We start from the raw sequence: 17,963 nt of genomic DNA on the forward strand, positions 1-17,963 counted from the left end.
TAGATTCTGAGTTGTTGTTCTGACTCCAGCCTTGACCCTCCTTATATATGAGGTTCGGGGCACCTGGAACCTTTAAGGCGCCCTAGTTGTGACGTAGTCGAGCCAATCAGTAAACTCCACGCGGCGAAATGACGTTGGGGATAAATTTTTGCCTTAGGGCGCCCGGGTACCTCCCGAGTGCCCGGACCCTAGTTTTCCAGCATCTTCCTTTCTGTAAGAAAACGTTAGTCCGGAGGCAAATATATAATACATATGTCCGAGACCGGAAAACAAGTAGAGTATGACTTAGATTCCGTCTTTCCGAGACCGGAATCTAGTCAAGATCTCGACTTAGAGTTCCGAAATGGTTCTAAGTCGGATCGGCGCCTAAGTTCCCTTCCCAAGAACGCGTCCTCACAGTCACTTCCCTCCAGTGACTTACCTTCATTTACCTGCCAGATTTCCGATTAGCCCTTCGACCTGTCTAGGCTTCGTGCCAAACGTCCGGTCAGCCCATCGACCCGTTTGGACTTCATGTCAGCTATCCGGTCGGCCCGTCGACCTAGCTGGGCTTTGTGTCAGACATCATATCAGCCCGTCAACTTGTCTGGACTTCTCCTGCACACTCGATCAGAATGTTAGATAACAACAAAACTAAATTAACCTATTTTATCATTCATCAAAACTTGAATTAGGTCGTTAGTGCTAACCACACCAACAGTTAGGTCTGAGGACCTGATAATTGGCACGAAGTCTAGATAGGTCAAGGTGTAACTTGATATCTAGTAGGAAGTCCAGTTGGGTCAGCGGGACCTGATAGTTGGCCGAAGTCCAATTAGGTCTGCGGACCTGACAACTGATGGGAAGATCTGATGGGTCAAAAGACAAGTCAATTAACTACAATTGGTAAGTGAGGTAAGTCACTGGAGGAGAGAGATCCAGTGAGAACGAGTCTTGGTGGGACTATAGGCACGATCTAGCTTAGAGCCATTTGGGAAGTTTAAGCTGAGACCATGACTAGATCCTAGTATTGGGGAGACATGATCTAATTAATAATGTTATTTTTGTATTGTGCTAATTTAGTTTTGTAGGTTATACTTTGTTGTGCTAACTTTGTGATGCAAAAAATTAGTTGGCTGAAAAAGGGTCTCTAGGTGCCTAGGAAGGGTCCAGGCACCTGGAGGCCCAAGCGCCCAGAAAGGGGTCGAACGAGCAACCAGCTGACTTGAGGTGACACACTCTGATTAGTAAGTACATGTCAAAGTCTAGACGACCAGACCGGTCTGGGCGCCCATAGATGGATAAATCTTCAGAGATAGATTTTCATCGAGGTGCAACCACATCAGCAATCAAGGCATCCAGACGTAGTTTGGGCGCCAGGAGGAGGATAAGTCAGCGAAGTCCTGGGCCTTGTTAGAGGCACCCGGAGATGGTCCAGGCACTCGAAAAGGGGTCTATAAAATGGACTTCGACCAGAGGCTTTAGGACATCACTCGCTCTGACTTTTGTACTTATGTGCTACTTTGAGAAAACTCCTACAACACTGAAAGGATGCCTTGACAATCTACAACCAAGCTTCCATTTCCTTTTATTATCTGTATAACTTTATTTCCCTTGCATTGTACTTAAAATTTTGTAATATTTCTGAGCTTGTAGTGATTGCCCAATGAAAGCACCCCGGACCATTCTGAGGTCCAGGCGCCCTGAAAGGAGCCGAACAGGCAACCAACTAACCTGAGGTAGCACACTCTGATTAGTCGGTACATGCCAGAGTCTAGGCACCTAAATTGGTCTGAACGCCCACAGATGGATAAATATTTAGAGATAGACTTTCACCGATGTACAGCTACATCAGCAATAAAGGTGCCCAGAGGTGGTCTGGGCGACAAGAGGAGGATAAGTTGGTGGAGTCCTAGGCCTTGTTGGAGGCAACGGGGGTGGTCCAAGCACTCGGAAAGGGTCTATAAAAAGGATTTTGAGCAGAGGCTTCAGGACATCACTCGCTCCAAGTTTCGTACTTGCACGTTACTCTGAGAAGACTCCTACGACACTAAAAGGTTGCCTTGACAAATTGCAACCAAGCTTCTATTTACTTTTGTTGTCTATATAACTTTACTTTTCTTGCATTGTACTTAAACTTTTATAATCTTTCTGAGCTTATAGTAATTGCCCACGAAAGCACTCAATGAGTGTGTGCCTTAGAGTATGAGTCGTCGAATGTTCCGAACCAAGTCAAATGAAGTTGTGTTAGCAATTGCTTCTTGTTGGATCGAGAAGCGCTAGAGGGGGGGTGAATAGCGCTCGTGGCTATTTCTTTCGATTATCGGAAAACTATCGGAGTAAAAATGTGCAGTGGAATAAGCGGAAATAAAATAAAGAGACAACACAAAGAGACAGGTCGATTTTACTTCGTTCGGAGCCTTGATCGACTCCTACTCGAAGGCCCGCGATCCTTGATCGCTTCCGGTGGGCAACAACTATAATTCGTAAAAGTTACAATCTGAATTACAATTAAAGCAGTAAGTAAACTAATACCGACAACAACAAATCGAAGAGTCTGAGCTTTGGGTTGTCGACGTCGAGTAGTAGCACTTCAAGGTCATCTCGTATGCAGTACTTCACAAAAGAAAGCTTAGAAGATTGTTGTCCTTGAAGCTGCACCTCGACCCTTCTTTTATATGAAGTTCCGGGCGCCTGGAGTGTGACGTGGCCAACCAACCAGGATGCTCCACGTGGCGAAGTCGCGCAGGGGATAGAATTTAGTCCCGGGCGCCCGGACCTCCCGGACATCCTTTTTCCAGCAGGTTCCTCACCTGCAAACAAAGGTTAGTCCGAGCAAAATACCCTGCAAGACAATGTTAGAATCTGATAAAACACAGTAAGTAATAATTGACAGTCTTCGGACTATCCGAGTCTGACTTTGGATTTCCATCCGAAAACCCTAGGTCGACCCGACGCCTACTGTTCCCTCTACGGGGAACGCGTCCTCACCTACTCCCCTCAGGAGAGATTATCTGATGCCAGTCCGGTCCTCCAGACCGACTGGACTTTCCGCCTAGGGTTACCACCCCCTAGGACCTAAGGTTACCGCCCCTTAGGGTTTTTCTCCACCTAGGGTTACCGCCCCCTAGGACCTAAGGTTGCCGCCCCTTAGGGTTTTCCTCCACCTAGGGTTACCGCCCCCTAGGACCTAAGGTTGCCGCCCCTAGGACCTAAGGTTACCCCCCCCCTTAGGATTTTCCCTTGCCTAACCGCAGTTAGGACTTTCCTGAAACACTTATTCAACGCGTTAGATCACCATGAACCTTAACTTTGAATCCTTTGCCATTATCAAAACTCAGGTTCGATCGTCGGATGCTCCCCGCACCAACAATCTCCCCCTTTTTGATTATGGCAATCGAAATTCAAAGTTAAGTAATAATATGCAGTAAGGTATAAGTACAAGGAAAGGAAAAAAATGGCATTACAAACTCCCCCTTAATATAACCTCCCCTTTGGATTTTTGTTCTCTTTGAATTTCTCTACTCTCCCCCTTTGCCATATATCAAAAATAAGCTAGTTTTGAAAAAAAACTTAACTTTTCAAGACAAAACTTAGCAGAATTTTTTACAGAATAAAAAATTTTAAATAGAAGAGACTTGAAAGTCTTAAATTTGAAAAATTTTGAAAAGTTGTTTAAGGCAAAGGAGAAGCGATAACCTTAGTGTTTAATAGTTTACAAATTTTGTTTTGGTAAGGTATCAGAGCCCTAAGGTCCAAGCATGAGTCAATATTTGGTTTTGATCAGGTATCAGAGCCCTTAAGTACAAGCATGCTTAAATTTTAATATTGCCTCTAGAGAACATCTTGCCAATTAGCTAAGTTTAGAAAATAATTTAACTAAGTTTAGTTAGAGAAAACTTAATTAAGTACTTAGCTTTGAAAACATTATAATTTGAAGGTCATAAATAATTTTAATTTTAAAGCTAAAAAAAATAGCTTGAATTTTCGAAGATATGCCAAAAATAGTTTTTAATTTTGAGGTCAAGTCAAAATTTTTAAAGAAAAACTAATTTGGAAACCGACTCAAAATCACTCCCCCTTAATTAATGCCTGAATAACTTTTTGAGTTCAGGAGTTCAAGCATGAGAGGTTAAAAAATTATTGTCCTAATTTTCCATCTCAGTCATTCTAGATTAACAAGCATGTTTAGCATATGAGTGAGTGTGAGATGGAGTTTACTCTAATTTATAACATTGAAAATACCAGTTACAATTCCAAATAAGTGACTATTATTTTGAAAATTTAATAACTTCTGAAAAGGGTTTTGAAATTTTTTAGAGAATATTACAAATGATTTTGAAATGATCATTTTTCTAATGATTTTTCAAATGACGTTTAAGTTTTAAAAGATTTTTACAAGATTCTTCAAATAATTACGTTTTAAAGATTTTGAAAAGATTTTGAAATTGAGTTTAAAATAATTTTGAAATATTTTTGAAATTAAGTTTAAAAATATTTTTGAAATATTTTTGAAATTGAGTTTAAAATAATTTTAAAAGATTTTTGAAATTAAGTTTAAAATAATTTTGAAATATTTTTGAAATTGAGTTTAAAAATAATTTTGAAATATTTTTGAAATTGAGTTTAAAATAATTTTAAAAGATTTTTGAAATTAAGTTTAAAATAATTTTGAAATATTTTTGAATTGAGTTTAAAAATAATTTTGAAATATTTTTGAAATTGAGTTAAAAATAATTTTGAAATATTTTTGAAATTGAGCTTAAAATAATTTTGAAATATTTTTGAAATTGAGTTTAAAAATAATTTTGAAATATTTTTGAAATTGAGTTTAAAATAATTTTGAAATATTTTTGAAATTGAGTTTAAAATAATTTTAAAAGATTTTTGAAATTAAGTTTAAAATAATTTTGAAATATTTTTGAAATTGAGTTTAAAATAATTTTAAAAGATTTTTGAAATTAAGTTTAAAATAATTTTGAAATATTTTTGAAATTGAGTTTAAAAATAATTTTGAAATATTTTTGAAATTGAGTTTAAAATAATTTTGAAATATTTTTGAAATTGAGTTTAAAAATAATTTTGAAATATTTTTGAAATTGAGTTTAAAATAATTTTGAAATATTTTTGAAATTGAGTTTAAAAAAATTTTGAAATATTTTTTAAATTGAGTTTAAAAATAATTTTGAAATATTTTTGAAATTGAGTTTAAAAATAATTTTAAAAGATTTTTGAAATTAAGTTTAAATAATTTTGAAATATTTTTGAAATTGAGTTTGAAAATAATTTTGAAATATTTTTGAAATTGAGTTTAAAATAATTTTGAAATATTTTTGAAATTGAGTTTAAAAATAATTTTAAAAGATTTTTGAAATTAAGTTTAAAAATAATTTTGAAATATTTTTGAAATTGAGTTTAAAATAATTTTAAAAGATTTTTGAAATTAAGTTTAAAATAATTTTGAAATATTTTTGAAATTGAGTTTAAAAATAATTTTGAAATATTTTTGAAATTGAGTTTAAAAATAATTTTGAAATATTTTTGAAATTGAGTTTAAAATAATTTTAAAAGATTTTTGAAATTAAGTTTAAAATATTTTTGAAATATTTTTGAAATCGAGTTTAAAAATAATTTTGAAATATTTTTGAAATTGAGTTTAAAATAATTTTGAAATATTTTTGAAATTGAGTTTAAAAATTTATATTTTTGAAATTGAGTTTAAAAATAATTTTGAAATATTTTTGAAATTGAGTTTAAAAATAATTTTAAAAGATTTTTGAAATTAAGTTTAAAATAATTTTGAAATATTTTTGAAATTGAGTTTAAAAATAATTTTGAAATATTTTTGAAATTGAGTTTAAAATAATTTTGAAATATTTTTGAAATTGAGTTTAAAAATAATTTTAAAAGATTTTTGAAATTAAGTTTAAAAATAATTTTGAAATATTTTTGAAATTGAGTTTAAAATAATTTTGAAATATTTTTGAAATTGAGTTTAAAATAATTTTAAAAGATTTTTTAAATTGAGTTTAAAAATAATTTTGAAATATTTTTGAAATTGAGTTTAAAATAATTTTAAAAGATTTTTGAAATTAAGTTGAAAATAATTTTGAAATATTTTTGAAATTGATTTTAAAAATAATTTTGAAATATTTTTGAAATTGAGTTTAAAATAATTTTGAAATATTTTTGAAATTGAGTTTAAAATAATTTTGAAATATTTTTGAAATTGAGTTTAAAAAATATTTTTGAAATATTTTTGAAATTGAGTTTAAAATAATTTTAAAAGATTTTTGAAATTAAGTTTAAAATAATTTTGAAATATTTTTGAAATTGAGTTTAAGATAATTTTGAAATATTTTTGAAATTGAGTTTAAAATAATTTTGAAATATTTTTGAAATTGAGTTTAAAAATAATTTTGAAATATTTTTGAAATTGAGTTTAAAATCATTTTGAAATATTTTTGAAATTGAGTTTAAAAATAATTTTTCGAGTTTAAATTTTGAAATTGATTTTGAAAATAATTTTTGAATAATTTTGAAATTGAAATTGATTTAAATTAATTACAATTTTAATTTTCAATTTCAAATTCCTTAGTTATCTCACCCGATCTAAATTTTCAAACAGGTACTCCTATAATTGTTGTGAGATGAATTATTGTTCAATTTAAGGGTTTGGTTTAACTTTGTGTTAGATTCAGGTTTAGCTTTGGGTTCAACAAGTAAGCATTCTTTGGATAAACTTCTGGGCTATGGTGAGTCACAAGGAACTCATTAAAGTAACCATGCCTTCGAGGTTTTTCAAATAGTCCTACCCATTGAACTTAATACTAAACTTTGGTCTAACTGGTTAGGATCCATTTAAGGGTATTCGGTCAGTTCCACTTGGCCAAATGCACCAGGTCGAAGCCATATCTTCCTAGACATGCGATGCCCAAGCTTCCCTAACGTACTATCATCCAAAAACTTCACCAGTACCGTTGGTTAAGTTAAACTTATCCCGTTCTAACCTTAATTACCCTGCCGGGTAATCTACTCTTGTTTACCCTTATCGGGTGGATTAATTTCGGAGGTGCCAGCTATTCTGGAGCCTCCTCCTATGTTATTGATTTACGTTTTATTTAAGTTTAGTAAATAAAAGGTACTTGATTATAGCTTGGTTTGTACTGTTTAAGTTTTACTTTAGACTTATAACCCAAGTCTAGATTTCGTGAGTTGACTAAATTATTAACAATCTTCTCTAATTTATCAATTCTATCTTTTAAAATGTTGTTTTGTAGTTCTAATTTTCTAAGAGTTAATCTCTTATTTTTATTTGAATTAATTTTATTCATTACATTATTAGCATGCATATCTAATTTTGAAGAGAAATCTATACTCGAGCAAGCAAGATTAGTTAAACTAGTGCAATCATGTGTTGCAAAAACTGGATTTTCATATAAAGTAAAGGTACTAACCCTGATTTCTCCCTCTGGATTCTTGGGTCTTCTTTCTGGGCATTGTCTTTTGCAGTGACCCATTAGTTTGCATTTGAAGCATTTAATGTATTTCTTCCCTCTCCTGATCATTTTCTCCTTCTCCTCTGATTGTGCCAGTTGAGTTTTACGAGTGGGGCATTCATTTCTATAGTGCCCTCTTTCCCTACACTTAAAACAGATTATGAGAGATTTACAATTTGAATTTATAATTTTACCTTTTAGATCCGTGATAGGATCCTCCCCCTTGACTGTTGCCATTTCAAATTCTGACTCAGATTCAGATATCTCGTCTTTGGCCATCAGTGCTATGATATCGGTTTGCTCTGATTTTTCTGAGTCTGGTTCGGAGGTTGACTCTGAGGATTCAATTTCAAATTCGGACTCAGCTTCTATTCGATCTTCTAACTCTAAAGGGATCTCATAAAGCTTGAGCACTTTCTCCCAAAGCTCCTTAGCATTGTTGAACTTTCCAACTCGATCAAGATCTGAATTTGTTAGTCCGCATAGGAGAATGTAAGTTGCTTTTGCATTTGCCTCGAATGTCCTTATTGTTTGTGCATCCCACTTGTCACAGGTGATGGGTACACCTTCTTTAGTGGGAAGAGTGAATCCAATATGGACTATGGTCCATATTTCTTCTTCGGTCTTTAATTGATGCTCCACCTGGTCTTTCCAGTATCTGAGGTTCTCGTCAGACAGCAGTGGTAGGCATGTTGAGTTGTACCCATCTTCGTAGGCCATTAGAAGGAATCTCGCAAAATAAACACAATAAAATTTGTTCCAAGACTTGGTCTTGGATTAGTAGTGCGGGAGAGAAAAAAATAGTAATTCAGGAATTTCGAGAGAAAATAATAAAATATTATTAAAATATTGTAAAAAAAATATTACTACAAATTTTTGAAAACACGATATTTCACTAATTCCAATCAATGGTGAAAAGTTGAAAATGGATTTTTTGAAAACAGTATAGGTTATATTTTCAACCTATACAAACGACAAAGCCACGAAAAATGCTTGAATGGTGGTTGCACCAGTTCAAAGCGACCCCGCTCTGATACCAATTGTTGGATCGAGAAGCGCTAGAGGGGGTGAATAGCGCTCGTGGCTATTTCTTTCGATTATCGGAAAACTATCGGAGTTAAAATGTGCAGCGGAATAAGCGAAAATAAAATAAAGAGACAACACAAAGAGACAGGTCGATTTTACTTCGTTCGAAGCCTTGATCGACTCCTACTCGAAGGCCCGCGATCCTTGATCGCTTCCGGTGGGCAACAACTATAATTCGTAAAAGTTACAATCTGAATTACAATTAAAGCAGTAAGTAAACTAATACCGACAACAACAGATCGAAGAGTCTGAGCTTTGGGTTGTCGACGTCGAGTAGTAGCATTTCAAGGTCGTCTCGTATGCAGTACTTCACAAAAGAAAGCTTAGAAGATTGTTGTCCTTGAAGCTGCACCTCGACCCTTCTTTTATATGAAGTTTCGGGCGCCTGGATCCCTTCCGGGCGCCTGGATCCCTTCCGGGCGCCTGGAGTGTGACGTGGCCAACCAACCAGGATGCTCCACGTGGTGAAGTCGCGCAGGGGATAGAATTTGGTCCCGAGCGCCCGGACCTGTTCCGGGCGCCCGGACATCCTTTTTCCAGTAGGTTCCTCACCTGCAAACAAAGGTTAGTCCGAGCAAAATACCCTGCAAGACAATGTTAGAATCTGATAAAACACAGTAAGTAATAATTGACAGTCTTCGGACTATCCGAGTCTGACTTTGGATTTCCATCCGGAAACCCTAGGTCGACCCGACGCCTACTGTTCCCTCTACGGGGAGCGCGTCCTCACCTACTCCCCTCAGGAGAGATTACCTGATGCCAGTCCGGTCCTCCAGACCGACTGGACTTTACGCCTAGGGTTACCACCCCCTATGACCTAAGGTTACCGCCCCTTAGGGTTTTTCTCCACCTAGGGTTACCGCCCCCTAGGACCTAAGGTTGCCGCCCCTTAGGGTTTTCCTCCACCTAGGGTTACCGCCCCTTAGGACCTAAGGTTGCCACCCCTTAGGGTTTTCCTCCACCTAGGGTTACCGCCCCCTAGGACCTAAGGTTACCCCCCCCCCCTTAGGATTTTCCTTCACCTAGGGTTACCACCCCCTAGGACCTAAGGTTACCCCCCCTTAGGATTTTCCTTCACCTAGGGTTACCACCCCCTAGGACCTAAGGTTACCCCCCCTTAGGATTTTCCCTTGCCTAACCGCAGTTAGGACTTTCCTGAAACACTTATTCAACACGTTAGATCACCATGAACCTTAACTTTGAATCCTTTGCCATTATCAAAACTCAGGTTCGATCGTCGGATGCTCCCCGCACCAACACTTCTTTCTGTTTCACTTCCTTTTTACTTGTTATATTTCTGTTGCGTACTTGATTTTAAAATGAAAAGAAATTTTTAAAGTCACGTGATTCACCCCTCTCACATGCTCACGATCATACACCACCTCCTCAAAATAATAGACGTAACCAACAGCCAAGCGGACCCCTGGGAGGAGCCCCGCTAACACCAATCGACCGAACCATGTGCTCTAACAACAAAATAGTCCATCCCCTATCCTCCTTGCAATCGAGCTTGACTGCTCTCAGACTTAACAAGAAGAAAATCGTAGCAACGTCGCTCGAGGAGATGTTGGCATGATAATGGGCAATCCGATTGGCGGGGATTCTAATAAAGCAAGAAAATCCCATGGATGTCAACTCGAGATCCATACAGTTGGCTATAGCCAAGAGCATGCTAAAGGCTTGGAGATCATTTTTGGTCCTAGGACCTGAACGGGGTGGAGGTGTCCTATGACGATGCCTTGATCATCAAGGTTGTTATTACAAATTACAATATGTATAGAACCTTCGTTGACATAGGTAGTGTTGGGATGTATACTATAAGCCTAGCTTTTGTATGAACATCTGTTTTGAAATATTTTGAAATGAGAATCACTTTGATCAAATGTCTGCATTTTATATTTCCATATATGTCAATGTAGTTGTCCATTTAATTTATATTGTAGATAACATGGTGTGTGGTGTCACACAGAAGATCATGTTATCGGTTCCTTATAAATTATAAATAGTAGTTCACAACCAAAATTGATTGGGGCAAACCATTGAAATGGTTGTAGTGTAATTTGGTATTAGTCTGTCTTGACTATAAAATTACACTAGTACACTATATGTATATTGAGCAGGACCATTTGAGGTTGTTCGATTTATATTGACTACATAAAAGAACAGAACCTCTGTTATAATGGATGTGCATCCTCTTAATCCCTATATAATAACAAACACCTATACTTAGTATTTATTTCTTTAACTTATCAATGGGTGAGATTTATTCGTTAAATCAATATGTCCGATGAGTTGGGAGATAGTACTATTTATATAGTGTGTTGTTGATTATAGAAGGAATCTGTGTCCTAATTATTTAAGTTGATGATGCCCCCTTGAGGAGCTTATAAGGATTATCATGTAAACCCTGCAGGTGGACTTAGTCTGGCATGATAATAAAGTTGAGTGGTACTACTCTTGGACTCAGATGTTAATTAACTGAGTTGTCAGTAACACATTTAATTAATGAACATATGATATCATAAACACGGGGAGATTAACACACTCATAATAAGAAGGAGCTCATGTTGTAATATGGGATTGGTGCAGTAGTTCAATGATAATCCTTTAATGGTATGAGTTATTATTGATAAACTTGAGTTGAGTGTTCGGGGCAAACATGGGAAATCCAAGCCCATCGGGAGACCTAAACCAATTCCTCCTCTAGGTCCCTGTTGTAGCCTCTATATAAAGCCTCGCATCCACCCATCCATAACCGGGTTTGGTTTAACTTGGTTTGGTTTAACTTAACTTGGTTTGGTCTAATTTAACTTGGTTTGGTTTAACATAGTTTGTTTAGATTTTTTTCTAAACAAAATTTTGTTAATTTTTCTTTTCTTGTAACCGACGGAAAGTCTATAAAAAGGACTAGGATGTGGCCCCTAAAACCTAATTTTCTAATTATTCCACAACTCCCTTCTCTCCTTGTGGTTGCTGCCCCCTCTTCCCTTGCTAGGGTCGGCAGCACAACCCCTTCTCCTCCACCTAGGGTCGGCGCCAATTCGCGTCCAAGGGCCGGCGGTACTTCTTTGTTCTCCAAGGGCAGGCGGCACTTCTTCTTCTTGGTGGCCAGCGGCTTGAAGAAAAGGAAGAAGAGGAACGTAAGGAAGAAGAGGAAGGAGAGGAAGAAGAAGAAGAAGTAGATTAGAAAGGTACCCCATCCTAGAGACTCTTTTTTGTGGCCGGCAGTTTTGGAAGAGAAAAGAAGGAGGGTGGTTTTGTTCTTGGTAGATCGTCGCCCACACGACATCCAAGAAGAGGAGAGGAATACAGCAGAAGATCAAGAGGTCTTTAGCTACAAAGAAAAGATACAACTAGTTATTTAATTCCGCTGCGTATCTAGTTTCATTTTTCTTTGTATCGATTTTGCGTATCGATTTTGAATACCAACACAAGAGGCCAACGATCTTGTAATTCGATCAAGGTGTGATTTGATCATTCAAGAACTTGCTTGATTGATCAAATACATGTTTGATCGAATATGCGGGTTGCTAGGAAAAGTTCTGTTCTTGTACAATTTTTTTATACAGGAAAATTTAAACAGAACAGAATTTCAACGCCCTTCAGGTAGCTCTATGAATGTCACCTTCAAGAAGGCATTTGACCAGTTACAAATTGATAGAGGCGAACTCCATCCCATTGCAATGCTGTTATACTAATTTACTGGTAATAAGGTACAACTGCTCAGGCAGATCAGGCTTGCTATTTCTCTCGGAGAGAAGCCCCTAATAAGGACTTGGCGGTCCACATTCATAGTGGTGGATGCACCTTCTATGTATAATATGATCTTAGGAAGGCCATCATTAAATGAATTCTGGATGATTGAATCCACCTTCTACCAGAAGATCAAATTCCCGATAGATGACTTAGTGGGCAAAGTAAAGGGAGACCAACTGGTGGCTAGAAGATGTTTTGTGGATGTAATCAAAGTCGAGGCCCACAAAGCCCTCTAGATCCAGCAAGCAAGAGTAAATACGATACTTGCTACCCCTAGCCTCGCTTCATAAGAAAAAAGAAGAAGTGAAAATCTGCCAAGACCGCCCGGAGTCCACCACTCGGATAGCAGTTGACCTATCCCTATAACTCAAAAAGGAGCTAGTCACATGTTTGACATACAACAATGATGTATTTGCTTGTACAACATAAGAAATCATGGGTATATCATCCACCATGATAGAACACGAACTACATGTCCACCCGGATGCCCGACCGATCAAGCAAAAGAAAGGGACTTCGGTGTCGATTAGAACAAGATCATCCGAGCGAAAGCCAACAAGTTGTTGGAAACAAGTCACATTTGGGAGGTGCAGTTCCTAGCTTGGCTATTTAATATGGTGTTGGTCTCCAATGCCGAGAATAAATAGCGTGTCTGTATCAATTTTCAAGACTTGAACAAGGCGTGCACTAAGGATTATTATCCTTTATCTCGAATGGATCAAATGGTGGATTCAACCTCCGAATGCAAGTTAATATGCTTGTTAGCGGCTTATCAAGATTACCACCAGGTGTCGTTCACCAAAGAGAATCAAGAAAAGGTTAGTTTTATCATTGCCAACGGAACTTATTATTATAATTTTATGTAGTTCAGACTAAAAATATAAGGGTCACCTATCAACGACTCGTGAACAAAGTCTTCTGAGATTAGATCGGAAAGAAGATGGAGGTATATATCGGCGACATCCTGATTAAGTCCTACCAATTGGTAGATCTGGTAGTGGGCATTGATGAAACATGCAATATATTGTGGATGTACGAGCTCAAGTTGAACCTTAACAAATGCTTATTTGGAGCTAAAAACAGTCATTTCCTTAGCTATGTAGTGATCGAATGAGAGATCAAGGCCAACCTAAGCAAACTACAGGTCCTTCATAATATGGATCCATTATGCAATCTGAAGGAAGCTCAACAGCTGACCAGACGAATCACTGCATTGTCCTGGTTTATCTTATGATCATCTGATTAGAGCCTCCCATTTTTCAAGATACTTCGTCAAGCCACCAAATTTTAAAGAAATTCTGAGTGTGATAGGGTTCTGGAGGAACTTAAGGACTGCTTGTCAAATCTGCCCATCCTCACTAAGCAATGGTTGGAGAACCACTGTGGGTATACTTGTCTGCTACTAAGGGGTTGTCAGATCTGTCCTAGTAAGACAAGAAAATAGTGATTAATAGCTAATATACTTTTTAAGCCATTTATTGAAAGATGTTGAATGTTGTTAAACCGCTCTCGAAAAGTTAGTGTTTGGGCTAGTTTGGAAGCCTGAAGGGTACGATCTTATTTTTTCTCGCATCCCATCATTGTGTTAGCCAATGGAACTCTCGGTGGAGAGTTTATTAATTCGGAGGCCTCGGGGAGACTAATCAAGTAGATCACAGAGTTAAACGAATACGATATACAATATCAACCCCAGATGACCATCAAGGCTTAGGCCCTGGCAGATTTTATAATTGAATATATCACCCAAAACCCATAGAAACTTGGAGAATTTATGTGGATGGATCTTCCACTCAACAGGGTAGTGGTATGGGAATTCTCATGATATCACCTAGGGAAGACCGAGTGCAGTTGTTCATTCGGCTTAACTATCCAACTACTAATAACGAAACAGAATATGAGATCTTGATAGCCAAACTATAGGCCGCCAAGCATGTAGGGGCATCTTGCATTGTGATACATTTGAATTGTCAGTTGGTGGCTCAATAATTAGTTGGTAATTTCGAGATCAACAGCGAGTGACTAAAGACCGAGTGCAGTTGTTCATTCGGCTTAACTATCCAACTACTAATAACGAAGCAGAATATGAGATCTTAATAGCCAAACTGTAGGCCGCTAAGCATGTAAGGGCATCCTGCATTGTGATACACTTGAATTGTTAGTTGGTGGCTCAATAATTAGTTGGTAATTTCGAGATCAACAGCGAGCGACTAAAGACGTATGTGGAAGTCTTTGAAAGATTGAAGGTGGCCTTCCAAGAAGTCACATTGCAGAAGATTCCCTAGGTGGAGAATCATAAGGCTAATAAGTTAACGAAATTGGTTGGCTCCTTAATTCCCTTGTTGTTAGATAAATCAATGGAGCAAACATTGTTGATGGCTCATATCGATCAGCAAGCAAATATAGAGTTGTAAGATGATTGGCAAGCTCCATTAATTTCCTTCCTTCAGTAGGGAGTCACACCCACTGATTTAGAACCGGCGAGAATGATCAGAAAGAGAGCCAATCGATTCACCATGATAGGATATCACTTGTATAAGAGGGATTTTTTCTTGTCTTTTGCCTAAATGTCTTGATTGGAAGACATGGAGCATATTCTACAAGAGGTCTATCTCGGAAGATTTTATTAGCTGGATATTTTTGGCCCACTCATCAGGTGGGCTAGACAAAATTTGTGGCCACCTGCTTATCATATCAAAAATATCAAAATATTCCACACCATCCCACAGTGCTTTTAAAGACCTCAATCATTTCTTGCCCCTTTGACTAATGGGGAATAGAAATTATAGGGGCATTCCCAATGACGTCAATATAGAAGAGATTCCTACTGGTCACTGTAGATTATTTCTCTAAGTAGATAGAAGTAGAAGCCTTAGTGAAAATTATAGAGAAGATGATTATCAAGTTTCTATAGCAAAATATCCTCTGTCAGTATGGAATTCCTTATAAACTCGTTTCAGATAATGAAAGACAATTCCAAGGGCGGAGAATTCAAGAGTGGTGTTCCAACTATGATATTTTGCAAGCTTTCACTTATGTAACATATCCTCAGAGTAACGGCCAGGCGAAAGTTACAAATAGGGATATTATAAGCGGCCTTAAAGTTAAGCTAGATCACATGGGAAGAAATTGGGTAGATGAGCTTCCAAGTATTCTATGGGCTTATCGCACTACTTCTCGTGAAAGTGCAAGTATAACCCCTTTCCATCTCATTTATGAAGGAGAGGTTGTGGTCCATGTAGTGGTGGGCCAAGAGTCCGATCAACGATGACTATATGATGAAGACAACTCTGGTTGGTATCTAATGGAATTGGATCTGATCAAAGAAAGCAGAGAGAGCAGCCGCTTGACTGACGGTGTATCGACAATAGATGAGATAGAATTACAATCAGAGGGCCATCCATAGAATCTTTCATGTTGGTGATTTGGTGTGGAAGAGAGTCAAGCCAGTGAAAGATGTTAGCAAACTAGAACTTCAATGGAGCGGACCGTACAAAATCATCCATAAGCTCGCTTCCAATGCTTATTATTTTCGAGATGCCAACGGGAGGGATTTGGACCGACCATGGAGCCCAATCATCTTCATCCCTATCGAACTTGAGGGTATACTTGTACTACACATGTATCTCGTTGAGTGTTTGTACTTAATGAGAATGCAGGCAACCATACTCTTGTGCCTTAGGGCCAAGTTATAAGTGAGATTCTCCATTCCCAAAGACTGTCTAGTCATATATAACGTCCCAAACTCTTGTGTCTTAGAGGCAAGTTATAAGCGGGATTCTCTATGCCCAATTATCATCTGATCGGATATAATGTCCCAAACTATTGTGCCTTAGAGTCAAGTTAAAAGCAGGGTTCCCCATGCCTAATGACCATCTAGTCGGATATAATGTCCTAGACCCTTGTGCCTTAGGGCCAAGTTATAAGCGGAGTTCCCCATATCTAACGACCGTTCGATTTGATATAATATCCCAGACTCATATGTCTTAGGGTCAAGTTATAAGCGAGGTTCAAAGTGCCCAGTGGGGTTCCCCGTGCATAATGATTGCCCGGTCAAATATAATGTCCCAGACTTGTGCCTTAGAACTAAGTTATAAGCGGGGTTCCCCATGCCCCACGATTGTCCAGTCGAATATAATGTCCCAGGTTCCTGTGCCTAATGATCGTCCGATCGGATATAATGTCCCAGACTCTTGTACCTTAGGACCAAGTTATAAGTAGGATTCCCTATGCCCAACGACTATCTGATCGGATATAATCTCCTAGACTCTTGTGCCTTAGGACTAAATTATAAACGGGGTTCCCCATGCCCAATGATTATCTGGTCAAATATAAATTCCAAACTCTTGTGTTTTATGACCAAGTTATAAGTGGGGTTCCCCATGCAACCATATGGTTATATGTTTGTCTCAGGCATGTACGCTTATAGGCAAAAGACTTATTTCTCAACGAGTTACAAAGCATGGTCACATGCACCTCTACAGGAATGGTACTCAGCCACCTGCTCAACGTTCCCACTCAGTTCATTCTACAGTATCCAGCTACTTGATTAGTGATCATATTTATACTTAACAAATAGGTCGTAATTTTCTCTCAGTCGCATATTTGGCGTCAAAATGCTTAGTCGCTCACTCGGCCTTAAGATTTGCATCTGTTGGAGCAATTTAGGTGTCCTAGGTTTTGATGTTTGGGCAAAGGTTTAAATTAGATTTATTATTGTATTTGATATTGTAGGGGATCGGTGGCTGGCTAGAAGGGGGGTTGGATAGGTAGGTCACCCCCAATTTGATTTCTTCTCTACAAAAGATTAATGCATAGCGGAAATACGAAAACTAAAACAATGAAAGCAAACAAGAAAACAAACGTTGACACTATTCCTTTACGTGGTTCGGAGATTACTTGCTCCTACTCCACGGTGTGTCCTTGAGGTGGATGAACCCTTGATCCTTCAGTGGATCAATCCCTGGCAATCTCCGGTTAGATCTTACTCCTTCTCGGTGGAGTACAATCTCTCATAAAGCTCTCTTCCTCTTACAAGATAGAACTTAGGTTTAGAGAGGAAGAGTGGACTTGGAAGCTTTGGGCAATGATAAGAAGTGAATCAACAAGCATCAATAGCCTCCTTCATGCCCCAAAACTTTCTATAAATAAGAGGAGACAGTTGATCAACAAATCAACTCATCTCGGCACCAATCGACTGGCACTTCCATCAGTCGACTGGTGCTACCGTTGGAGGTAGCCAACGGCTACTTCGCAGTGCCAATGGTTTGTCAACGGCTATTTATCAGTAGACTGGTCGCTGCTGGCTAAGTGAACAGAATGATTCTGTTTGCTCCCAGTCGACTACAATTTCTAGTAGTCAATTGGTCCCTGTTACATACTCACACTCATCCTCTCTGGAGTCGCCCTTGAAGCCCTCTTTCTCGGCCTTCTCCCCTCAGATGCACCCAAGCCCGTGGCTCCTCTCCGTGCCATCCTTCATGTTGCCTTGAGGTCCACTTCCTTCGGTTTCACTCCATTGCTCCTTGTCCGCGGTCCCTCGGATGCACCATCCTTCACCGAACTCATGGACCCGAGCCATAGGATGAGCTTCCCAAGCTTAACCGCACCAAGCTCCTTATGTGTGTTTCACCAAGTCATGTATCA

This window comes from Zingiber officinale, chromosome 11A (genome assembly GCF_018446385.1).
Source record: "Zingiber officinale cultivar Zhangliang chromosome 11A, Zo_v1.1, whole genome shotgun sequence".
Taxonomy (NCBI): domain Eukaryota; kingdom Viridiplantae; phylum Streptophyta; class Magnoliopsida; order Zingiberales; family Zingiberaceae; genus Zingiber; species Zingiber officinale.